The sequence below is a fragment of the Podarcis vaucheri genome, assembly GCF_965113315.1.
Source record: "Podarcis vaucheri genome assembly, chromosome: 11".
NCBI lineage: Eukaryota > Metazoa > Chordata > Lepidosauria > Squamata > Lacertidae > Podarcis > Podarcis vaucheri.
The window spans coordinates 54,658,235-54,684,486 of record NC_138749.1 but is presented as its reverse complement, the minus strand read 5'-3'; the positions used below and the strand labels follow the sequence as shown (position 1 = coordinate 54,684,486).

Genomic DNA, 26,252 nt, shown 5'->3' with positions numbered 1-26,252 from the left:
GGGGAGAATGAAAAACGAAAGCAAACGAGAAAGGGATTTCTCTGTGCTATGAATTAAATGCAAAAACACTATGGCATAAAAGTTAGCTAACTGGAAATGCCAGCTTCCCCAAACAACAGTGAAATAATGTTATGGTATAATGATTAGAATTCAACATGTCAACTCATCAAGGATTCCAATATGGAGGCATCCCTATACTTTGTGTGGCAGATAGGTGCCCTATGTGTGTACACTGTCGTTACACCTTTTCCCCCCACAGTGAACACTGTTACCATAAAGCACCAATGCTGCAGCAAGCAAAGGCTCCAGCAGCTCAGTCAGCTGCTTGTGGCTGGAAAGCCAGACAGGATGTTTGTGACTGTTGCCATGGAAACAAAGGGGCAGTCCATTCTGTACTGAGCACCGGATGTTAGCTCAGTGTGTGTGTCATATGACCCGTACTGGAAGTACATGGAAGGAGTTTCTTTTTGCTGTTGTCGAGTGCAGACGTGTTTCTCTGTACTGATATGAGAGACAGAAATAAAGGATGTAAATAGTTTTCTGTCTGCTTCTTTCCCCTCTCTGGGGGACACCAAAGGGGAGAGAGGATGAACGGTGTGTTCCTCTCACACATCTGAGATGAATCGCCGGGACCTCGCCTGCTTATCAGCAGAGTGGAGACGCGGGGAGGTCGACAGGAATATCTGCCGGTGCCTACGCTGTGGCACATTCCTCTGACCCAGGCAGAATTCCAACAGTGGCAGCCTTCGGATGGTTGCTGTTTTCTTCGATCCATCGGACATCTGCATGAGAGGCTGGTGCATTGTCCTCCTCTGCTCCATGGAAGCCTGATGAGAGAGACTGATTCTCTGCAGCCAGTAGCTGACCAGAAGAAGCTGACAGCCAAGCCGATGCTCAAGGTATGAGACTTTTAAGGGCTTAGAAGAGTGAATGCAGAATGATTCATTCACTGCTTCACGGAGAGCGTGTGTGGGAAAGCAGCTCCAACTTAGAAGAGGCCTGCATACCAGGCATTTTTGTGGTTTCCTGTCTGAGGAAAGGAATGCGCTGTTGCTAGGCAACGTCCTTCAGTGAAGGCTGTGCCTCAGAGAGGAGAAATGGAAAGTTACTCGAGAGGGCTGGACAGTCAGTCTATGCCTCAGAGAGGCGAAAACAAAGTTTGTTTTGACTAGGTCCTCACGAACTGCTGGAAGGGACTTTCCAACGCAGCCAGTGTCAGAGTTGCCAGGTGTCAAGAGAATAAACAAGCCAGCTATTGGATTTTAGAGGCTTGTGTTTTAAGAGTCAATGCAAGGACTCAAAATGGATGCCAAGAAGGGGGGAGGCTTGCCTTCTCCACCCCTCCTGACCAATGACAATTATTCATCTTGGTCTGTAAAGATGAAGGCTATGCTGCAGAATCAGAGACTGTTTGGGGTGATTGAGAATCCCATCCCAGCAGCACCAACGCGTGCTTGGGAGTCACAGAATGTGAAGACTAGGACTGCTATAATTCTGTGTGTCTCAGATGAGCAGCTTGTGCATATACAGCATTTGGAATTTGCGCAAGAGGTTTGGAACACGCTGCGTACAATGCATCAGAGAGATGCCGGTTCTTTAGCGTTGCTGTATTTTGAGAAGTTGACCAATCTGAGATTAGCGCCTGATGGAGATGTTCAAGCGCACCTGACAGAAATGAAGTATCTGCGTCAACAGATGGTGGTACGCAATTTCCGTCTACAGGAGGAAGTGTTTTGCTTCATGATGATAAACAGCCTGAACCGGACTTACAAGGTTGTTGCCAGTCAGCTTGGTTCGCTACCTGCTCAGCAGCTAACCGCGGAAAGAGTGTGTGCCGTCGTCCTGAACGAACACGACAGACTTGCTGCACTGGAAGTGAAGGACAGAGGGAGGCAAGAACAGAGTTCAAATCTTCCCACTGCTGAATCTACTGCAGAGCATGCCGTAGCATTGAGTGCCGTCCGATGCCACAATTGTGGACAGACTGGGCATCTACAGCAAAACTGTAAGAAGCCGCGACAGTCAAAAGGAGCCAAGAACAGCTCTACGAAGCCTGAGGCGTCAAGCAAAAGCCGTACCAAGTGCCAGGTGAAACCTGCAAAGGCTATGATGGCGAAAGGAACCACGCCAGATGTTGGGAACGCATTCATAATCGATACGGGCGCCACGAAGCATCTCTGCCCCCACAGAGAACTGTTTTCGACGTTGAAGAAGCAAAGCTTCACTGTGAAACAAGCCAACGGTCAAGAGCTGGAAGCGACCGGGATTGGAACTGTGTATCTTGAGAGTTTGAACTTGACTATAAGCGATGTTTACCTGGTTCCAGAACTGAAATTTAGTCTGCTGAGTGCTTCGCAGATTGCAAAGAAGGGACTAAAACTGTACTATGATGCTAAAAGATGCAAAATCTACAAAGATGGAGAACTGTTTCTTACTGCCAAAGAGAAAGATGGACTGTATTTGTTGACTTTTGATCAAAGTGATTACATGAAATGTAATACTTCTGATTCTAACGATATTTCTCTTGCAGGTGTGACCAGTGTGAACACCAAGAAGGTGGCCAAGAAGGTCCACAGAGCTTTTCAGCGGGTGTATGCTGATGTGATTGGTCCTTTAGAACCATCTAGAGGCGGTGCAAAATATTACCTTGTGTGTGTTGATTGTTACACTAATTATTCTTGGGTTTATATGATGAAGAAACCGCAGGAAACTTTAGAAAAGTTTCAGGAGTTTTGTGACAAGGTTAAAAGTATGCATGATGCTAACATTGATTGTCTTTTCACAGATGACAAGCCAGTTTTTCTTTTACAGGATTTCCAGAGGTTCCTGGATGAGAAAGGAATAAGACACAAACTTGCCACTTCCGAAGAAGCATGGAAGAAATGTGTCTGTGTTAGGGTGAACAAAGAATTGCAAAAGGGGATGCATGCGCAATTGCTAAGTTCACATTTACCACATGATTATTGGGCCGAATCTCTAGCGTCCTATCTTCATGTGTGGTTGAGGAAAGTCTCAACAGAGTTGGGATGTTCTCCTTTTGAGAAGCTGTTTAATAGAAAACCTTCTGTTGCCTATTTTAAGGTTTTCGGGTCTCATGTGAGAACAGAAGCTCCAAGTGGGGTAAAGAATGCCAGAGGCATCTTTGTGGGTTATGAAAAAGGTCTCTACAGAGTAATTTTGTCTGAATCTGGTCAGGTGATTCTCACAAAATTTCTAGAGAGTGCTCCTGAACGGGAGAGAGTGATTGTTCAAACTTTTCCCACAGATGATGATGATGATGATGATGATGATGATGATGAGTTTGATCTTATTGAGTTCAGTGGTACTGATGATGATGACACTGATAGCTCAGACAGCTCAGTTGTCACAGTCATTGAGAGGAAATCTCAAATAATGACTAGACCCTCAGAAGAGGAAGATAAACCACTGATTAAGCTTAGCACTGGTTCTCCAGAGAGTTCAGAGGCTGAACCAGAAAGCAGAGAAGAGCAGCAGCTCTTACGAAGGTCTGAGAGAGCAACGAAGGGTATACCACCCAAGAGGTATTCAAAGGAGTTTGCTAACCTTGCATATGTTGCTGTTGTAAACGATCAAGGACAGATTGAAGCTGTGTCTGAGTCAGAGACAAAGGCACAACAGAGAGTTGTTAACCAAGGAAATGTGAAGTCACACAACCAGAGAGGTACATTGGTAAAACCAGTGGCGGGTAGTTCCAAGGGTGGAACTGAAACAACAGGGGAATGTTATAAGTATAACAACTGTTTGTTTTCTTCTCTGGATGACGCTTTGCTCGCAGCACGCATTGATACTTTAGGGGGAGTATGTTACCATAAAGCACCAATGCTGCAGCAAGCAAAGGCTCCAGCAGCTCAGTCAGCTGCTTGTGGCTGGAAAGCCAGACAGGATGTTTGTGACTGTTGCCATGGAAACAAAGGGGCAGTCCATTCTGTACTGAGCACCGGATGTTAGCTCAGTGTGTGTGTCATATGACCCGTACTGGAAGTACATGGGAGGAGTTTCTTTTTGCTGTTGTCGAGTGCAGACGTGTTTCTCTGTACTGATATGAGAGACAGAAATAAAGGATGTAAATAGTTTTCTGTCTGCTTCTTTCCCCTCTCTGGGGGACACCAAAGGGGAGAGAGGATGAACGGTGTGTTCCTCTCACACATCTGAGATGAATCGCCGGGACCTCGCCTGCTTATCAGCAGAGTGGAGACACGGGGAGGTCGACAGGAATATCTGCCGGTGCCTACGCTGTGGCACATTCCTCTGACCCAGGCAGAATTCCAACAAACACACAGATGTGTGCACAGAACTATGAACCTGTCTAATGTGTTTGGGGGTTGTGACTCAGATAGAATACCCAGATGAATGTAGAACCTTCAGTGCTGTCTTCCTGAGTATATGTTTGCTCACACTTTACACAGATGCTGTCCTACCAGTTTACATACTCCTAAATTCAACTATGCCACCATTTTTGGAGCTCTAGAGAGACTGTGAAGAAGATTATTCCAAGAGCCTCTCTCTGTTGGAGAGTTCATATATTCTTCCAGAGCATTTGACCAGAAAATAGAGATTAGAGAAGTTGTTCCTGCTGGTTCGTCTTGCTGGGTATTGTATTATTTGTTGTATCGTTCCTTAAGACTCTTCACTTAGAATGGCTTTATTTTCCCCTATCTAATTGCATTATATCACAATTTGAATTCTGTGGAATTACAGTGGCTACAAAAAGCAGGAAAAAATAATTACGTGATCTGTTAAGACACTCAGCAATTTTCAACTGTTCCGTAATGGAAAACATTTGGGAACCAATGTGTTAGTTATTGTGTGAATGTGCAAAAGGGGTGACTGCTCTTCATGGGTTGCTAAAACTGTGTAGACCTTTTAGACCATAGCTCAGAGAAAAGACAGATTTCTGTCTGCAGCCCAGGCCAATCAGAGTAGACAATACTGAGTTAGCTGTACCAATGGTCCAATTCAATAGAAGGCTGCTTCCTATGTTCCTATTTCATATAAGTCATTTTAAATGTGTGTTTGATTTGATTTCTATGACACTTTTCATTCAAATGAATCCCAATGCGGCTTACAAACAATAAATAACAATAACATGATAGAGCATAACAGAACATCACAAACACAGCATAAATTATAGAGAATAATTAGCAAACCATCAGTAAAACAACTGTAATATATAAAACACTGTTATGGAAAGATCTTGATGAATTCATTTGATAGACCTTCAACAACTACCAACTATCCCGTGTTAAAACACCAGCAACGTTTTCTGTAATGTCACTTAAGGCAACAGTTTTTAAGGAAGAATCGAATAGATCATGAATGTACCATTACGCTCGAGTGATTCCCTCCTAAAATGAAAGATAAAGCAGCTTTTCTAATGGATTTGTTATGAAAGCAAAAACTTAATAATTGCATAGATATCCTCATTTATTCCTCTCTCCTCCAAAAGCCTCAAGGATGAATGGCCTCGTGATTGTATAACAGATTGTATCAGCCTCGAAAATGGACATTATTTGCAAAACTAACAGACCCCAGAGGCCATCCAAATGTCCTGCGATGGTATATTAAAAGCCATGACATCAAAGAGAAAGAAATGTAGTCAAGGCATTAGTTACTCATACAAAGCCGGGAACGGGATATGTACGGGCATCTAAAGTGCAGTGGAACTATTCCGCCAAACAAAAACAAAGGAGAATGAGAGAATCAAAGGGAACAAACAAAGGAAAGCTAAAAACAGGTCATGGTTACTTTTGAGACTAACTAATAGCGTGACTGATAGCATCCACAGGGCCCTAACAAGCAGAAAATCTCTTTCAAATCAATGACTAGTTTGAGAGCATGTCGAGGAAAGGCACAAAAGACATAAAGGCAGCAAATAGAGACTTCAATAATGCCAATGAAAAATGTTTTAAAGACCCAACTTCTTATTGGGATAGGCGTGGAAAAACCAAATCTTTAATAGGAATCAAGCTATGCTTTCCAGCTGTCAACAAATTTATTTGGGATTAAAGCCTTTCAAGGGATATTGCCCTTTATTGTATTGAATAACAACTTCAGTAGCCCTGCTCTGTTACAGTATTGAATTTCTTTCTACTTTGTCCCTTTCTCAGATCAATAGTGGTTTGGCTCTTGCTATCTGGCATGTACCCTGGCGATTTGGCATGTACCGCAGAGAGAGAATAGATCCTGTTCCTTTTATAGCTCTTTTTTAAACTTTGTTTGAAACTCTTCAAAAAAAAAAATCATTTAGAAAAGAGACTCCTGTTATCACCTGCCACCTTGATCGAGTCTGCCAAAACAACAGACCTGCGATGATGCCTCTGTCCTTTTCTTCCCTGTTCTCTCTCTCTCTTTCCCTTTACAGCTAACCAGTTTTATGAGTAGAGGAAAATCGCTACTTTTGCTGTTATTTATCTAGAAGGAAAGTGTGATTATTAGCTAACAATCATGCACTTGAAATATTATTCACATAGAGGATTGAAAGGCAAACTAATGGGAAAATCTGCAAAATGCATATGCATAACCATGCAATGTGCTTTTAGTAATCAGTCACAGATGAATGGGAAGTAGGATATTAAACAACCTAGTCATTGTTAGTGATGTGCAATAATTTGTAAAACCATGAATAAAACAGCTTATGCAAAATAGCCTTCAATGTAATGAAAATAATTGAGGCTGCAATTATTGCAATATTGCAAATTTTTGTTCTGTGTGAAAGCTTTTTAATGAGATCAGCATTACAACTGCTCAGAGGGAGTCCAGACTTTCATAGTATTGCAAGACCCTTAAGCTTTATTTCAAAACAGGGTTCTGATCATGACTGACTAATATTGGTTGTTGAAGAACCATTTCTTAAGAGCTGAAGCATATAAAACTGATGCGCCAGATAAAACATGCATGTGTGTTGGAAGCAGAAGGGTATAATCATCACAAGTTTGTGTTGCCATTTTGGAATGCTGACAGAAATGCAGTCATTTGCCCCTGCCATTGTTAGGTAACTGGTAGATTTATGTTTCCATGCAGTTAAGATGCAGGGTCTAGGAGCAATAAACAACTCAGAGGCTTGGCCACAATAAGAGAATTTTGCCCATGGTATAACTATTTTCCACCTTCCCATTTCAATTCTCTGGCACCCTAGCTGCATAACCTAGCAATTCTAAAATATATACGTGCTTTTACTCCCACAAGATTGAATGTATTGCCTTCGGCTATACTTGAGGTATACCTGAAGGAGTGTCTCCACCCCCATTGTTCTGCCCGGACACTGAGGTCCAGCGCCGAGGGCCTTCTGGCGGTTCCCTCACTGCGAGAAGTGAGGTTACAGGGAACCAGGCAGAGGGCCTTTTCGATAGTGGCGCCCACCCTGTGGAACACCCTCCCATCAGATGTCAAAGAGATAAACAACTACCTGACATTTAGAAGATATCTGAAGGCAGCCCTGTTTGGGGAAGTTTTTGTGGCACATACCCTCCTGGCACATACCCTCCTGGCTTGCACTCTTTATAAAGATGAATGAGATTATCACCTCTCTTTTATTGTCCATTCCGGGTTGCCCAACCACTGCCACAGTGTCCTTTCTCTTGGCAGACCAAGATGAGCAGGTGAGAGCAAAGGTTGCAAGGTTTTTAGCTGGGGCAATTGGAATAAGATCCACTATTTGACTATTGATTCAAAAGCCTAAAATGTATTTTATATAATGGACTTTTTATTTCTGTTCTTTGCATATCGTATTGTTGTTTTATTGCTATGGCCGATGGCTGACAGAAATAAAGATTCATTCATTCATTCAACTCAGAGGCTTGTGTGAGTTTAGCAAAAAGCCACAACTTTGTTTCGTTAGAAAGCACTCAGTCTGGTGTGGCATAGGGTAAGGATCCCATAATCTGCTGGCCAATATCCCCATCCTAGCTGAGTTGCTGGACCCTCCAATGGGAAGTTGCTCCATCCTAAGCTTTGTGCCCATCTTAGCATGAATCAGTCTAGAGCAGGCATAGGCAAACTCAGCCCTCCAGATGTTTTTAGACTACAATTCCCATCATCCCTGACCACTGGTCCTGTTAGCTAGGGATGATGGGAGTTGTAGTCCCAAAACATCTGGAGGGCTGAGTTTGCCTATGCCTGGTCTAGAGAATCCCCTCACGCAGCCAGGAGGTGCTATGACTTCTCAGCACCCCACGACCCAGTGAGAGGCAGGATACCCACCCAGCTATGGATCCTACACACGATGCAGCTCAGAAATAGCTCCCAATAAATTACTTTTAAAAAGCACACACAGGATTGCAATCTGAGCCTTATAGCATGTACACCTGTTTGAGCAATCAAGTGCAAAGTTTATCAGTTTGGACTTAGCTTAAGATACCTCATAATTCAACAATTGACCAATGGGACAAATTTCACGACAGAATAAGACACGGTCCGTTTCATGCGAGGTACAAATATTAATTCCCTTACATACCCTATATGTTGTGATTTTTCCAGCCACTCTCTCAGACTATATGTTGACATCTTCACAGTTTTTAGAACTTAAAAAGTATTTTTTATTGCAGTTGTAAATGCCTTTTGTGAGCTTCCATTGCAGTATACAAAATAACTTTATGATGTAGAAAGAACTGATTTTACAGCTCTTGCACTGACCATCATGTTGTAAATACCATCAGAAAGAACTGCTAGCTGGCTTATGGTTTTTAGTACTTATAATTTTTGTGGGTGGTCTTCTCAGCAGATTGTAAAACAGAGGAAAGCAAGTTTCTAACGTCTGCAGAGCACCGTTATATATTAGCTGCTGCTTCATCGGTTCCTTTCAAAAAAACAGCCCTTGAACCTACCTATTTTTTCTTCACATTTAAACCTTGACTCAAAGAACCAAAAGTTTATATCAGCTCTATGGGAGAAAGCTGAGGACTACTCAAAATAACTAAAAAATGCTCATAGCAAATGGCTAAAATGATGCAACTGAAGTCTTATTCAAATCAATAAGGCTTAGGTTGTGTAAGCGCAGCCAGTTCTGTTCAAAACTGTAGCCTCCACGATGTGTGTATGCATATATGTTATTATTCAAATATAATTGTGTGTGCATGCTTTCACATATATGTAAAGGTAAAGGTAAAGGGACCCCTGACCATTAAGTCCAGTCGTGACCGACTCTGGGGTGGCGGCGGTCATCTCACTTTATTGGCCAAGGGAGCCGGCATACAGCTTCTGGGTCATGTGGCCAGCATGACTAAGCTGGTTCTGGTGAACCAGAGCAGTGCACGGAAATGCCGTTTACCTTCCCGCCAGAGCGGTACCTATTTATCTACTTGCACTTTGACGTGCTTTCGAACTGCTAGGTTGGCAGGAGCAGGGACCGAGCAACGGGAGCTCATCCCGTTGTGGGGATTCGAACCACCGACCTTCTGATCGGCATGTCCTAGGCTCTGTGGTTTAACCCACAGTGCCACCCGTGTCCCACATATATAATTTCTTCTTGCAGTCACTGGGTATAAGTTTTTCCCCCAGTTGCAACTAGATGCCCTCCACTACCTGAGAGATCCCTACACCCAGCTTCTGCTTCTTTTAAAGAAAGCTGAAACCATACTTCCCACCACACAAGATAACCCTGTAGTATTTAGACCCAGTCCAGCCTAGCCTGATGTAGTGAGCACAGCTGATAATGGAATAAAATAGTTTCACAGTGCAACTTTATGCATGTTTACTCAGAAGGAAGTCCTCCTGTGTTCAATGGAGCCTACTCCTCGGAAAATACGCATTGCACTGGCGTCTTTGCTAGGCAGACTTGTATCATCTAGAGATAAATAACTTTGTTGTGCAGTGATGTGCTTACAATTTATATGTCCGGATCGGCCTCTAGCTGTGCTGGGGACAATAAACAGCCAGCTCAAACAAAGGCACTGCAAACAGATTTAGGTCCCATTACAGAAAAATAAAGATTTTGCTATGGAATGTGGAATTAATACTCTCTGGATCTCGGTTTCTATTCCCTATTTTTCCCTCTTTTTTATTTTCCAGGTGCTGCTTATTCACTAAGAACATTTCCCCATTTTAAATCACAGGTTTTAATATTGTATTTCAATGTAATTCATTGTACAGTTTGGTTTGGTTGTTGTTGCTGACAGAGCTGATGCCAGAATTCCTTGTGGACTTTGCCTGGAATCTCAGTCGCTTGTTTGTTTCATGTAAAGAAACCAAGCACCACAGAAATAAAATTAGTTTTGATCACTATGATCATAAAGTGGCGAAAGGTTGCTTAAATACATGGGCGTAGCCAGGATTTTTTGGGGGGAGGGGTTTTCAGGCTTTATGTTAGGGGGGCAGAACCAAGTTATCTGTGACACAATTGGTCAGTTAGTTAGTTTTCATTTAGTTAATTGATTTTGGGGAAGCTGCCCCCCTCCCCTCCCCAAGCTATGGCAGTGCTTAAATATATTTAAAAGCTCACTGGTCCTTCCTCATAGCAAGGCCAGCTAAACCAGGTGAGGGCAGCTGATGGATCCCAAACCCTCAGTGAGATAGGAACTTCCACTTCATGCAAAGACATGATCTAAGTGCATGGGTAGGCAAACTAAGGCCTGTGGGTTGGATGCAGCCCAATCACGTTCTAAATCTGGCCCACGGACGGTCCGGGAATCAGTGTGTTTTTACATGAGTAGAATGTGTGCTTTTATTTAAAATGCATCTCTGGGTTATTTGTAGGCATAGTAATTCATTCATTCCCCCCTCCCCAAATATAGTCCAGCCCCCCACAAGGTGTGAGGGACAGTGGACTGGCTCCCTGCTGAAAAAGTTTGCTGACCCCTGATCTAGTGGATTGAGCAGATGAGACCAATAGTGGCTTCAATGATCAAGAAGGTGCTTACTGTACATGCTGTAGAGAGACGTGAGTGTCACAGTCTGGGTTACGGGCAATCAGAGTCCAGGCTTGGTACGTTGGGACCGGGGTAGGGGTCAGGAATCAGCAGTCCAGGGGTCAGGAAGCCAAGAGTCCATGAATCAGGGAATCAGGAAGCCAAGTGTCCAAGGGTCAGGAAACCAGGAGTAAGGAAGCCAAGGGTCCAAGGGTGAGGATACCAGGAGTCAGGAAGCCAAAGCACAGCTAGGTGGGTAGCATGATGCTATGGCAAAGAGCCAGAGGGAAATGCTGGTCTTATATACCCCTCCCAGCCCTTACCACCAGATGCTCCGAGTCTTCTGTTAAGCCTCACCTGTGCGGCCGTTCCTTGCCCTTCCAGGCCAAACTCAGGAAGGCCCCAGTCCTGCGAGGCCCTACCAGTCACAGGGCATGGATCCTGGCATCCAGTGCAGTCGAGCCCAGGATCTGTAGAAAACAGAATGCTGGGCTTGCTCAGACTAAGAAGCTCTATAGAACTTTATAGGTTCCTTTGGAAATAGTAGCAATGAGTATTCACTTGCGGTGGTACTATAGCCTAGATTAGTCCATAAAGATTGCTGTGTAAACAAAGCGTTGGTAGTATTGAAGATAAGCTGGCAGAGCATGACAGCTGGGAGTCACCGTTTGAAATGCATATCCCTTACCCAGCACCTTACAGAAGGAATATTTGTCCTTATGCATTACTATTTATGGAACAGCTTAACATTTCTGACACGCAGTTGAAAAAGGCTCTATTTGTTCTTTTGCTTCCCGTAGTTATAGTATTTCTGAAACTCCCCAATTTTAAAAAAATATTTTAATACTAATGAGCTTTCTCCTCTTTATAATCATACTTAATAATGCCTCACTCTTTCCTCTCACAACTCTCACAACGCAACTCCATTAGATAGGGTTGCCATATTTCTAGAAGTAAAATTGAGGACACAAACGTTGATGAGCTTTCTTGTTTTAAGAAACCGAAAGTTGTTTGCTGACTCCCCCTGACTCTATTTTCACCTGCTAAATCCTGGACATGTCCAGACGTATGATAAAGCCTCTCCTGGAGAGGAGGTGTTGTGAGCGGGAGACGATTCCCGCGTCATGCAGGGGGCGTTCTGCCCCCTGCCCCATCCTCATGGCTGGCGTGCCACGCACCCCGGTTGGGCACCCAATTGGGAGGCGCAGAGGGGGCGTGGTTTGCTGCTCAAATGCGGCCGCGCCAGCCATTTCACGCCATTGCGCTCTCATTTTCTTGGGCCCGGGTGGCGGTTAGGCATCGGAATGTGTTGTTGGTGTGTGGAAGGGCAAGGTGTGGCCATCGCCTACCCCTTCAATTTTGGGTATTCCGTTAAAGGAATCCGGGGTCGTGGATCCTGTCCGATGCCTGTGTGGCAGGGGGCCATGGCACGACCCTCGGTGACATCAGGGGAGAGCTTATAGTTGTATTAGCATCAACAGGCTCCCCCAACTGGTGGTTAACCCCTCTTCAGACTCACGCCTCTCCGAGTGGGTGGAGTCGTTGTCCGTGGTCCAATGCCTAAGCCAATACCTTCTCACATGCTGTAATCAATAAAGTTGTTGCCCATTAACCTAATATACTGTGTCCACGTGTCTTTATTCCCCAAGTGGGGATCGGGTCCTCGAATCACAACCTTACATTAGAAGACATTTGCCTCACTTTCTTGGACAAATTTAAGCTGATTGAAAAACTTATCTTGGCCAACAAACAGAAGGGAGGAAGTCTTTTAAGCCTTTGTAATATTGTTCTTCTTAATATCTTACTGCATTGATGCGCCTGTCAGTGATAGTGTTAGCTACCTGCTCCCCATTTGACTGCTAACTAAAAATCCATTACATTGCAGAGACATAATTGCAGGCCAATGTATTTGCAATGCTTCATGTAAATAAGCCATAGACAAAGAGGAACAGTGTTTCAGAAGCATAAATTGTGCTAACAGTATGCCACTGTTTACTGGAAAGTAAAACCTGTGAGATCAATTGTAGTAATTAATTCTGTGATACAATTTTAGTTAGCCATTCTTCTTAGATGAGCAACAAACCTATTAATGACAATAAATATGTCATACTGTTGTAATTGATGAGCACTGCAAGCTAAACCTGCAACTCACTCCTCAAAAGATACCTATGCTTCCTCTGGCCAATTTTCAGATCAGTTTGCTATTGTGCCATTGACAACCCTGAAATTATGAAATATGTCATTCGTAGTGATTATGGGCAGTGAGAAGAACGAAAGGGCAGGTGTGTTTACTGGCCACTTCAGAGTTAAGCTGGAACTTCCTTCCTCCACAGGTAGGTCCAACAGAGTGCTTGAACACAACAGATTGTTCTGATGGTGTAACATAGGTCAGTCCTTCAGAAGCAAAATCTCAAAAAGAAAACACACGAGCAATATTCAATAAAAATAATGCTTGTAATATGTTAGCAATTTTTCATACCGGCCAAAAATACCTTGTGTCATTATGTAAGCAGAGCAAATCAGCCATTTTGCAAAACCAGTGTAAGACTATAAAGGTAAAGATAAAGGGACACCTGACTGTTAGGTCCAGTCATGGCCGACTCTGGGGTTGCGGCACTCATCTCACTTTACTGGCCGAGGGAGCCGGCGTACTGCTTCCGGGTCATGTGGCCAGCATAACTAAGTCGCTTCTGGCGAACCAGAGCAGCGCATGGAAACGCTGTTTACCTTCCCGCCAGAGCAGTACCTATTTACAGTGGTGCCCCGCAAGACGAAATTAATTCGTTCCGCAATTTTTGTCGTCTAGCGAATTTTTCGTCTTGCGAAGCACGAAATCCCATAGGAATGCATTGAAAATCAATTAATGTGTTCCTATGGTCAAAAAAAGTCCAAACAAAGCCAAATTTGGTACAACAACAGTTTATTAACTGCTCTTTAAAGTCACACATACTGTAAAGAGCAGTTCAAAAATTTAAGGGAAAATAAATTAACTTTATAAACAAAACATGTCTTTGTTTTTAGTCAAAGAAAAAAAGTCGCGAGACGTTTTCGTCTTGCGAAGCAAGCCCATAGGTGAAATTCGTCTTGCGAGGCAAATCGCGAACGGAAAAACCTTTCGTCTAGCGAGTTTTTTGTATTGTGAGGCATTCGTCTTGCGGGGCACCACTGTATCTACTTGCACTTTGATGTGATTTTGAACTGCTAGGTTGGCAGGAGCTGGGACCGAGCAACGGGAGCTCACCCCATCATGGGGATTTGAACCGCCGACCTTCCGATTGGCAAGTCCTAGGCTCTGTGGTCTAGACCACAGCACCACCCACGTCCCTAGTGTAAGACTATAGCTTTAATTAATTAAACGTCCCTCATACATGGACCAGATCACTATGATCATCTGGAGAAGCTCTCCGGACAGTCATCTCATATTTGCTTCTTTTCAGTGTGAACCAAGGCTTCTAGTGTAGTGAGACTAGTGCTGTTACTATGGAAATTGGACAGGTGTCTTACAATCCTGATATTTCATTGCCTTCTGAAAATGTATTTGTTTCACTAAGCAATTTCGGAGAATTAATTTGTGTTTGTCACTTGGCTGCATTTCATAATTTCTATTTTTATGATTTTATCATTTTATGATGTTTTCATGATTTTTATTGTGATTTTTATGAGTTGGAAGTTTATATATATTTATAAAATATTAGTATCAACGAGAAATAAAATAAATGCTGTTAATCAGTTCTCCTAAGTCAAATAATACCCACACACACACCACACACTGCCAGTTAGGGAGGGATCCCATTTCCCTTTGAATCTAACATTTAAGAATAAGTGGATGAACTCACAAAGACTTGGAAGGCTTTGCAAGTCCGCCAGTACAGGATTCCCTGCCCCCAAGATCATGCAGCCCCTTTGCAGAGTGTGTAATGCATGGGTAGGCAAACTAAGGCCCAGGGGCCGGATCTGGCCCAATCGCCTTCTAAATCTGGCCCGTGGGTGGTCAGGGAATCAGTGTGTTTTTACATGAATAGAATGTGTCCTTTTACTGAAAATGCATCTCTGGGTTATTTGTGGGGCATAGGAATTTGTTCATTATTTTTTTCAAAATATAGTCCGGCCCCCCACAAGGTCTGAGAGACAATGGACTGGCCCCCTGCTGAAAAAGTTTGCTGACTCCTGGTGTAATGTCTTGTGGAATATTGAACTGATTTTATAATGAATTGATTTTAGAATGCTGTATTATTTTACTGTTGTTAGCTGCTCTAAGCTTGGCTTCAGCTGGGCAGTGCAGGATATAAATAAAAAATATTATTATTATTATTATTATTATTATTATTATTATTATTATTATCATCATCATCATTATTTGCTCTGGTACATAATGACACAAGGTACTTTGGGCCGGTATGAAAAACTGGATCGATTGCAGCTCCTTGAAAGCAAACCCTTCCAACTTCTGTAGGTGTGTTTGTGCACGTCACATTATCTGGGGACATGATCCCTCTTATCGTGACAGCCATCTGAACTGTGTGACTTATGGATTGGAAGCATGCCTGCAATTCTGAAATGCAGCACTGAGAAGGCAAACAGCAGCAGCTGCATGATAGTCACTTTTCTTAGAAGTGTCAGGTGGCTTTCTTCTCCTTCTCCTTCCAGCTTAAGCCACACACAAAGCACAAGCTCTTCCAGATGGTCTCTGTTCATTTAACTGAGAACGGTTGCTTTCAGCAGCTTACCTTCCCTTGATAGTTGATTTGGAATACTTCCTCCCCCCGCATTTGATTATTTTAAAACAGTGTCGTCGTAATTGGGTGAGTGTGATCGGAATACAGTTTGGCCTGAAAGTGCAGCTCATCAGGCACATGGAGAACAGAACAGTTTGTGGGAGGGAGGTGGGAACAGAAGGAAAAGAAAAGAAAGAGCAACGAAGGTGTTTGGGAAGGAGTATGGACAACACATATGTTTAAAGAAGCAATTATTTTCCTTCCAGAGATACTGTATTTTCCTGTGTATAAGGCATTTTTTTTATTATAATAAATAAATGTTAAAATGTGGGGGTCGTTTTATACAGGGATAGTTCAGAGGGGGGGACAGGCGATTGTTGGCAGCCGTGAGCAGGAGATTGTCAGCGGCGATTGAGTGGGTGATTGGTGATTGGTGGCAATCCCCCCCCCCGCCAAGAAAAGCTCAACAACTCTATGCAATCCCCCTTAAAAAAGCTCAACAACTCTGGACAATCTCCCCACATTTCCTTAATTTGGAGTCCCCTAAAATAGGGGTCACTAGGGATGCGGGTGGTGCTGTGGGTTAAACCACAGAGCCTAGGACTTGCTGATCAGAAGGTCGGCGGTTCGAATCCCCGTGACGGGTTGAGCTCCCATTGCTCGGTCCCGGCTCCTGCCAACCTAGCAGTTCGAAAGCACGTCAAAGTGCAAGTAGATAAATAGTTACCGCTCCGGCGGGAAGGTTAACAACGTTTCTGTGTGCTGCTCTAGTTCACCAGAAGTGGCTTAGTCATGCTGGCCACATGACCTGGAAGCTGTACGCCGGCTCCCTCGGCCAATAAAGCGAGATGAACTCCACAACTCCAGAGTCAGCCACAACTGGACCTAACAGTCAGGGGTTCCTTTACCTTTAAAATAGGGGTCATCTGATACACTGGGGTGTGTTATACATGGAAGAATGTAGTAACATGACAACATGATTCAAGGAATACCGTATTGGCCCGAATATAAGACACACCTGCAAATAAGCTGCACCTTTACCATTCAAAATCCTGGCACTACTGCCTCTCTGCACTACCTGGGGGAGGCTTGGGAGCAACAGGCGGGCTGCTCGCTGTTGCCCCACACTCCCAGGCTGCTTCTGGCGGGGTGGAGCCACGCTGTTTTGTCATGGACTCCTCCCCTTCCTTACAGCAGCTCAGGGGAGGTCTGGAAGCGGCGGGTGGGCTGCGCGCCACTGCCCTGTGCTCCCGGGTTGCTCTTGGGGGGTGTGGGGAGCCACGCCACTTTGCCAGCAGTGTAAGGTCGCGAATATAAGCCGCACTTTAATCTATCCCACCATCCTGTCCATGACTGAACATGGGTACTGAAACTTTGGTTGAATAGTCTACAGGAAGCTCAAGCTTCAATCCCTGTCTAATTCAGAAACATAGAAAGTTTGAGAAATGTCTATTGTACATTGGATATATCATTTACGATAAGCACTGCTCTCATACACGCACCAGACAGTCCAATAAGATTAGAGGCTATGCTTTGTCGTGAGTTTTATTACATTAAGACTCGAGAAATCTAATTTCAGGTGTGATACTCTGGTGTCAGGTCGTCCTAGAACATTAAGGGCTCGAACATTAAGAAAATTGCCAGAAAAATGCAGGGTGAAGAAAGTAAGAAACAAATAACCTTTGCGCTGTTTCTTTATAAAAGTCAAAAAAATAAGGCTTATTGGCCATTAGCTGGGTAACAAGATACTGGTTGATTGTTTCAGGCTGCCCTTTTCTTGGACATGTATTGATGCCATGCCTATAAATGGAAGGGACATTCTCTAAGCAAAGAGAAAACTTTGCTCCAGTAAGAAAGAAATCAAAAGAGTTTTCCTTCGCCTGCAGGATTCTACGCAGCCTCGCTTACGTATTCACGTTGCAATTTGGAGTCTATAACTAAGTTTTTCTTTGTGTTTATTCAAGACAGATTTGCTATTTTCACTAATACATGTGATATTTTAAATGCACACTTTTACCTAATGTATACATTTTTGTACACTTTACGTGGCTGGAGAACTGCAAAATTCAGAGGTGGGTGAATTTAAGAGAAACGCTGTGTTTGCTTCGCATATTGTTTCAGAATGTGTGAATACGCTCTGTTCACTGTTAAAGGTGGATTTAACTCACTGTTAAAGGTGGAGGAACTCAGCAGAGAGGAGCACCCATTGAAAGGTGGTTTGGAGGGGGAAGCGAAGCACATCTCTCACCGTTAAATGCATCTCTATACCCAACTGCACACTCTCAAAATTGTATGTTTGATGTGCAGTTGCATAAAAATGTGTGCTTTGGTGTTTGCAAGAAGCTTTTGGTGGTTCTTATTTGGGGTGCACTCATATTTAAGGGACCACCTCTCCTGGTATGCCCCACAGAGGACCTTAAGGTCCATGAATAATCATAGTTTAGAAGTCCCGGGCTCTAAGGAAGTCAGATTATCCTCCACCAGGGCCAGGGCCTTCTAAGTGATGGCTCCGACCGGGTGGAATGCTCTGTCCCATGAGACCAGGGCCCTGCAGGATTTAACCTCCTTCCGCAGGGCCTGTAAGACAGAGCTATTCCACCCGGCTTTCAATTTGAACTTAGCCTGATCTTTTATTCCCCTTCCTTCCCTCCCCCTCCCCTTTTTATAAAGATTACCCGCTCTGGGATCCCACAGCTAATTCTCCCCTGGTCTCCTTGCTGGCCCAAATAGAACTAATTTAGCCAGCTAGCCGTGGTGATCAGCTAATGTTTATTGGATGGATTTTCCCCCAAATTGATTTTTGAATTCTGAATGTATTGTTATTCACATTTTATACTGTATTTTATGCTGTTTTTTGTTGCATCAATTAAGTGTTTTAAATTTGTTGTTAGCCGCCCTGAGCCAGTTTTCTGAACCGGGAAGGCCGGGGTATAAATAAAAAATTATCATTATTATTTATTATTGTCTCTTCTCCCCAACCTTCCCATGCAGACACATCTTGGACTTCCTTGCATGCTATAAAGCAGAAGTGAGGAACTTTAGCCTTTGTGCCAATCTTGGCTGGCCAGGCCATTTCTGCCAAACCATGCAAACCTGTCAATCAAGGTGAAAATCAAGATCTGTCCTCCCTGAGCTTGCTTTAGGACACCTGCGGATCACTTGCAGTCAGAAGTGAGAGCCCCTTGGGGCTCTGCCCCCCCCCCCCGCCTCACCGGGTAAGTGAAAAAATCATCAGAGTAGTGGTATGTTTCGCCGGCGGCCCAGACAGGCCTCCCACCTAGATAGATAGATAATTTATTACGGTCAGAGACCAGCTTATAAAACACACTTGGGGGTACAATCCCAGAAGGAAAACAAACATTTTAAACAATGTACAACAATAAATTTAAAATTTATAAATGCAACAAGTGTATAGACCCTTAAAACTTTAAGATGAGCTGCTGCAGAGCGATGACCCACAGTCACCCATGGAACCGAGTTTGGGGATTTTCTTAACAAACTAGTTTGGGTTGGGGGATGGTCTATGCCTACAGATCTGTACACAGAATCTGGCGACCATCCGGGTCGTCTTATGATCTTTGCCTAACAGGAAAAGGTCAAATTTTTGCTTTTCCAGGAGGTCGGTGAGCCTCACCAGCAGGGGCTCAATGGTCTCACTACGAGCCTCTTCATAAAGAACAAGTGCTCTGGGCTTCCCATCTCCCCCAATGAACAGGCGCAAAGTCTCTGAGCATATGTGACTTTTTAAAAGGATCCTTCCAGGACCAGCGAGGGCAAAGCCCAGCTTCTGGCGAGTGTAAAAGCCCTTCTTGCATTTTTGGATATGAGAAAGAAGAGATATGCTGCCGGTGCGTCTCTCTCTCTCTCTCTCTCTCTCTCTCTCTCTCTCGATTTCTCCCATTTTATAGTCTGGGCACCTTGAGCAGTCCTGTTGTCTCTCGGTGTCTATGATTCTTTGCCTGACCGTAGCTTTTGCCTGGCCCAACCCCAGACTTAGAAGGGCCTGAGGGGCAAAACCCAATATCTGAAGAGTGTTCAGGACTGCTGTCTGCCAGCCAGACTGGAATTGGGGGTCTCCCACTTATTCTACACCTCTCATGTCTCTTCACAGGGCCAGACTCTGGAGACAGCATCAGGTGGGGAGTTTGACTGGGGCAGTAAAACCGTAACACAGGTGTCCTGAGGCGAGCTCAGGGAGGACAGAAACCTCCCGCAGAGCAGAAGGGCAAAAGCTTGCTTGATCTTGATTTTCAGTACGAATACAGACCACGACAGCGGGGTCTCACACTCCTTCTGGCTTTTTGGGTTTTAAGCAGGAGGTGTCAGAAAAGTTGTCAATCAAGGGGCATCTTTCGGTGTCACCTGCTTAAGCGATTGTTTGTGTTTTGCTGCAGCAAAGCTTGATGTTGATTATCCCCTCTGTGGCTAAAGAATGGGTTTAATAGCTCGGCCAGGCACTTCTCATTTTCCCTCCACAACTCCCCACCACGGTCGATTACTCCTCCCTCAAGAGCATCCATAGTTAAGGGCTTAATGGTGTTACTTCGGACACCCTGGGTGTACTAAAGCATCGTTGACAGCTCTTTACTCATTTCCCCCTCCATTCTCTGAAGAAGCATGATTTGAAATGGGCTTAATTGGATAGCTATTACTGTTAATTTGGCAAGGACCCTTATTCACTCATATTTTGAAACAGGGACCTTTGCAGTTCTCTGTGTATGCATAAATATTTGTTTCTTTACAGTGGCAGTGAATAATTTGTTGGGTGTCTTATTCATATCTCTCCCCACCCCCACCCCCCATTTCATATACAGTGGTACCTTAGGTTAAGTACTTAATTTGTTCCGGAGGCCTGTTCTTAACCTGAAACTGTTCTTAACCTGAAGCACCACTTTAGCTAATGGGGCCTCCCGCTGCTGCCACACCGCCGGAGCACAATTTCTGTTCTCACCCTGAAGCAAAGTTCTTAACCCGAGGTACTATTTCTGGGTTAGCGGAGTCTGTAACCTGAAGCGTATGTAACCTGAAGCGTATGTAACCCGAGGTACCACTGTAATTATCTTTGTATGTGTGATTTGCATGTGTGATTTCTGCACTGGAAAATACGGGTAACTTTGATTTGTGTTTAATGCACCATCCTTTGGACTCACCCACTTGACCCACAGTGGATTAACCCAATAAAAATTGGGCACTCAGGCAAAAAAGGTTCCTCACTCCTCTGTGAAGCTTGAGCTGAAGATGGGATTTATCCAGCCATGTAATGTCTAGAAAAAATGCATATACTAGCGTAAAAATGACCATAAGTCAACAGGGCTTCTCGCTTGAATGAACAGGTCTTTGTCGTAGGTGTTCATTTTGTATTTTTCAAAGCATATCCTGGGTTTTTGGGGTGTTGTTTTAACTGGTTTTTTAAAGTGGCTTTTATTATATTTCACCCATTGCCTTGTGATCTATCTATAGATTGATAATAATAATCTAATAAAAATTAATGGCATATATCAGTAAAAACAACATACAAAAATGCTTTATATTAGGGGATGGTTGTTTTGCAAAAGTGTGTATATTAGGAGACGTTGCAGAGAAACATGCTTGCTAGAAGAAAACTCACATTAAAATGCTGTTGAATTTCCATGCAGTTTTGTTTCTTTCAAAATCACAAATGCATGTAGAAATGTGAAGAAATGAACTTAGCATTGGAAAGATGAGAAACTGAAAGAAAATAAAATTGACAAACCTGTCTATCTTTACATACTGCTAATTTTAGTCCCTCCCCAAAGTCTGTGTGTGGCCCTCAACTGATTGCCTTTGAGGCAATGTGGTTTTCAAAAAGCAAAACAGGTTGCCTATCCTTGTCCAATGTGATAAATTATCAAATCATATGTGATATATGTGGGATGTAAACACAGGAGCAGTCAGTGACAACATTCCTAGAGTGTACATGTTATAACATGGGGAGGGATGTCTGTCCAGCAAGCAGGTAAACTTCCTGGGGACGGACTTCCTCCACATGTGACCAGAGCTGGGTGTGGCCTCACCTGTGCAGGTAATGACAAAAGCACAGGGCAGGCAGCCATCTCCTCTCTCTGCCATTTTTCTTCAATGAGGAAACATCTAAGGATGCTCTCTTGGCTCCCAGCCAAGAGAGGAGATAAGGACTATCTTGCTACAAGATAGATTCTAAATGTATGTAACCTTTTTAAGCCTGTCTGCCTTCTGGGATCATATTGTGAACAGATCGTGAGTAAACTCTTTTATACTTTTATAAAGACTGTGTTGTGTCTTGTATTTTAAGAGGGAACAGAGGGGAAATTACCAGAGTAATTATTATAGAGGTTCTAGCGAACCTGTGCACACGTTACCGTTGCGAACTTAAAGGGGAATGTTTATAAACTCTGCTGATATTTTGGGAACTTGTTAGCACAAGTTGGATAAGGATATAATTAGTCAATATATCCTCTCCTGCACCCCAGAACATTCCCACAATATATATGTTTGTGACGGCAGTAGATAAAGATGTATTTTATTGTTATTGTTCAGATCATGAGCATTCAGAATGACCTTTTCCAGGCAGATGTGAAAATTATTTGATACTTGTCCAGAATTGCAAAGCAGCTCATACATTTAAAACAGCACTCCATAATCAATTAATAACTAGCTGTGAGGGGCTTTCGCAATAGGCTTATTATTCTGCCATTAGATTTGCTTGAAACATGATTAATAGCCTCCTGAACTCCGGTGCAGGGTGTGTGCTAATAACTTTAAGAGTTAAGTAAACAGCAATTACAGTAGAAACAAAGAATGATTTACTAATTAGAGAAGTCTGAAACCACCGTATTTTTAGTCTTGCATGAATATGATTGGTTTCAAATCCACAGGCCAAGCTTAATTTCACCTTGGGTGAATCCATTCACACATTAAGGCTGTAGACCTGGGAGTCAGTCCCATTGAACTCGCTAGGATTTTCTTCCGAGTAGACTACATAGTTAATCCAGCTACGGCTGGCTGGTGCATGCCCTGACAACATCAAAGGTTTGCCGATATTTTTTTCAGGTCCCATTGGCAATCCTAGCCCTTTCCCCATCAAACAAAATTACAACTAAGACCTAGCCTAAGTGACATGAGGACAAAGCAAGTCCTATTTATTATTATTATTCAGTAGTCATACGAATCAAAGATCAACATACCCATGACTAAACAAATAACGCCTCAGTCTCCTTCCCCTGGGGGTTGTCTGTATGAATTTGTATTTTATTCAGAACCCATGTTATGGGTCATTGGACCGCAATAAAGATAACAACAACAACAACAACAACAACAACAATAATTTATTATACAAAAATTGAAAGTAAGAGATACAGATTTTATTGACATGCGTGAATGAAAATATTATAAAGGAACCAAGGGAGTGTCGGGATTCAAGCCTGCCTTCAGGAGAAACTGGCCACTCTCCAGGCACCCAGCTTGAATCACCGGTTGACCTCCCTGTCTGCATTCCCCGGCAGGATACAGGCAAGGTCGCGATCGGCGATCCTCCCCAGCGTGAGGAGAACACACCACTCTTTCCTGCCCCCCCCCGGGGCAGGGGAAAGAGATAGACAGAAACGTATTTACATGCCTTTATTTCTGTCTTTGCAGCGTTACAGAGAAACACGTCTGCTCTCTTCAAACTCCAACAGCAGAGAGACAAACTCCTCCTGTACTTCCTGTACAGCTCATATTACACTGTGAGCTAATTCCAGTGCTTCGCACTGTGAAAAGACTGTCCCTTTGTTTCCCACGGAACAGTTCCAACATTCCCATTATGTTTTGCTTCCAAGCTAGCAGCAGCTCGCGGCCGCATTGCTTCTATATCGTAACAGGGAGAGGGTGGAGGGAAGTCAGGGGACTCAAAGAAGCCCCTACTATGGATTCAATATGGGTTGTATATACAGTGGTACCTTGGTTCTCAAACACTTTGGTACTCAAACAACTTGCAACCCAAACACTGCAAACCCAGAAATAAGTGTTCCAGTTTGCGAACTTTTTTCAGAAGCTGAACGTGCTCTGTTTTGAGTGCCACACTTCCGTTTTGAGGTCTATCTGTTTTTGCTATTTATTTTGCGTTTCTGTTTTTGCGGCTCTTTTTGTTTTGGTTTTGTGACTGTGTGGAACCCAGTTCAGCTACTGATTGATTGATTGATTGATTGATTGTGTGACTGCAGTACATTGTTTATCGCTTTCATTTTATAGATCAATGGTGTCGTTAGACAGCAAAATTCATGTTAAACTGCTGTTTTAGGTGTTGCTTTTAAAAGTCTGGAACGAATTAATCCATTTTGCATTACTTTCTATGGGAAAGTGCACCTTAGTTTCAGAATGGACTTCTGGAATGGATTAAGTTTGTGAACCAAGGTACCACTGTAATAATAACAATAATAATAATATTTGTAGTACAGAAATTGGAAGTAATCAGAGATAATGATTTTACTGGCATTCGTGAATGAAAATATTATAAAGGAACCAAGGAAGAGGGATTCAAGTAATCCCATACTGTGGATTCAATATGGACTGTATATATAGTTGTTTTAAATGTTTTATTTTATGCTTCCCCCCTTAAAAGTAATGTTTTTGTGAAAATCAATAAAAATATTATACCAAAAAAAACAGATTCTGGAAGGGGGAAAATAATAATAATAATAATAATAATAATAATAATAATAATAATAAGAAGAAGAAGAAGAAGAAGAAGAAGAAGAAGAAGAAGAATTTATTTATACCCTGCCCAACTAACTGGCTTGCCCCAGCCACTCTGAGTGGCTTCCAACATATATAAAAACATAATAAAACTTTAAACGTTAAAAAACTTCCCTACGCAGTGCTGCCTTCAGATGTCTTCTAAAGGTTCTAGAGTTACTTATCTCCTTGGCTTGGGGGACGCATAGCTTCATACCCTCCAACATTTCTCCAATGAAAGTAGGGACATCCCATGGAAAAGAGGGACATTCCAGAATCTGTAAATCTGGGACTGTCCCTGGCATATAGGGAACTCTTGGGGGTCTGTACATGTTTTGACGGAAGGTGCTTGAACAAAGAACTACCACAACAATTTCTCTGCTTCTGCTTTCACTGAATATTTTAACTCAGTCCCTTTTGTGCCAAAGGAGTGTGGCTGGAGTATTACCTGGATGAAATCAACAGAAGATTAAAGGTCACCACCCGGTTTCCCTTCCACCATTATGGCCTCAGGTTTCCTTCATCACATGCAACACCACAGTGTGAATTTACCCTATCTATGAAAGCTGACTCAAAGCAAACAGTCAGGATAGCTTGTGATTATTTCATGAAATACAGGTTGTGTGGATCCACCTTGAAACTCTATTCGATAAAATAATTGGGGGGTATTGTCAAATGACTTTCCACATTTCTCCTCAGAGGCTAAACAAAGTTGCTGGAAACTCAATAGAACATAAGAGAGGCATTAAAATGAATGACAGACGTTTGTGACACTGCGTTGAACTTACTAAATGTATTTAGCTTGAAAAGCATTATTATGATTTAAAGAAACCAACAGCTATAGACGCTTAAAATGTTATCAAGCTGCTAAGCTACTCCCAAAGGGGATTTGCATGGTGAACTATAAGTAGTAGCCTTCAGCTACTATTTCCCTTGGTACTGAAGCCTGCTGCTGCAATCTATTAGACTTCAGAAACTGCTCTCACTTCTTAATCTCATCTTCTTCAAAGGTAACTTTTACTTTTTAAAACTGTAATTGGATCCTGAAAATATGCTTTTGGGGTACAATAAAGGAAAATGAAAAATTCCACAAATATGCGGAAGATGTCTTAAAACGTGAAACAGAACGGTACAAATTTCCAAGTTTGCAGTTTACAAAGCATCAATCAGAGACCCTCTATCCCGCTCCGTGGGACTTCCTTAAAGTAAGTGGTTTGCGAGAGCAATGAGTTCTGAATTATTGCTCAAACAGCAAACAACTCTTAAAGGTTTTGGGAAAGAGACATAGTTACTGACATATGGTTAAAGCATTTCAGCTGTCTTCTCAATTGTCCCTTGATAGGTTGCAGTGTTCATTACTCATGATCCCTTGCAGTTTATTTCTTGAAACTGAACATTTTATGTTTCTGGCTTTGCTTTTGTACAGTATTAAGTATGGCAGGACTGGCATGATCTGTCAGAGAAGGATCCATGGTAGGAGGTGGGGGAGATCTGACCCACCCACTTGGGGCACCCTCATTCTTCGAAAGGAAAGTAGGAGAGGGGCATGTTGGGTGATAGAACAACATCTTAGCTCATGGTAAGTCATGTGTCTTAAGAGACCTACTTGTAGACTTATGAATCTTGTAAACTGTACCTAAATGCTGAGCCCATCTGTTGACTTCTTGAATAAAGCTTTCTAGTTTCCTCCAGCAGAACAAGATACAGTGGTACCTCTGGTTACAGACGCTTCAGGTTACAGACGTTTCAGGTTACAGACTCTGCTAACCCAGAAATAGTACCTCAGCAGTGCGAGGCCCCATTAGCTAAAGTGGTACCTCAGGTTAATAACAGTTTCAGGTTAAGAACGGACCTCCAGAATGAATTAAGTTCTTAACCCGAGGTACCACTGTAAAGGTAAAAAGGTAAAGGACCCCTGGATGGTTAAGTCCAGTCAAAGGCAACTATGGGGTTGCAGTGCTCA

General features: G+C 43.0%; 1 long non-coding RNA gene across 1 annotated transcript in view; it reads left to right on the top strand.

Annotated features, from left to right (window-relative positions):
- Positions 1–15,520: 15,520 nt before the first annotated feature.
- LOC309542794 overlaps positions 15,521–26,252 on the top strand; it is a 29,017-nt gene continuing 18,285 nt past the window's right edge. Inside the window, exon 1 of the long non-coding RNA XR_014224440.1 lies at positions 15,521–15,664. This is a non-coding gene — a long non-coding RNA (uncharacterized lncRNA). The remainder of the gene's footprint in view (positions 15,665–26,252) is intronic.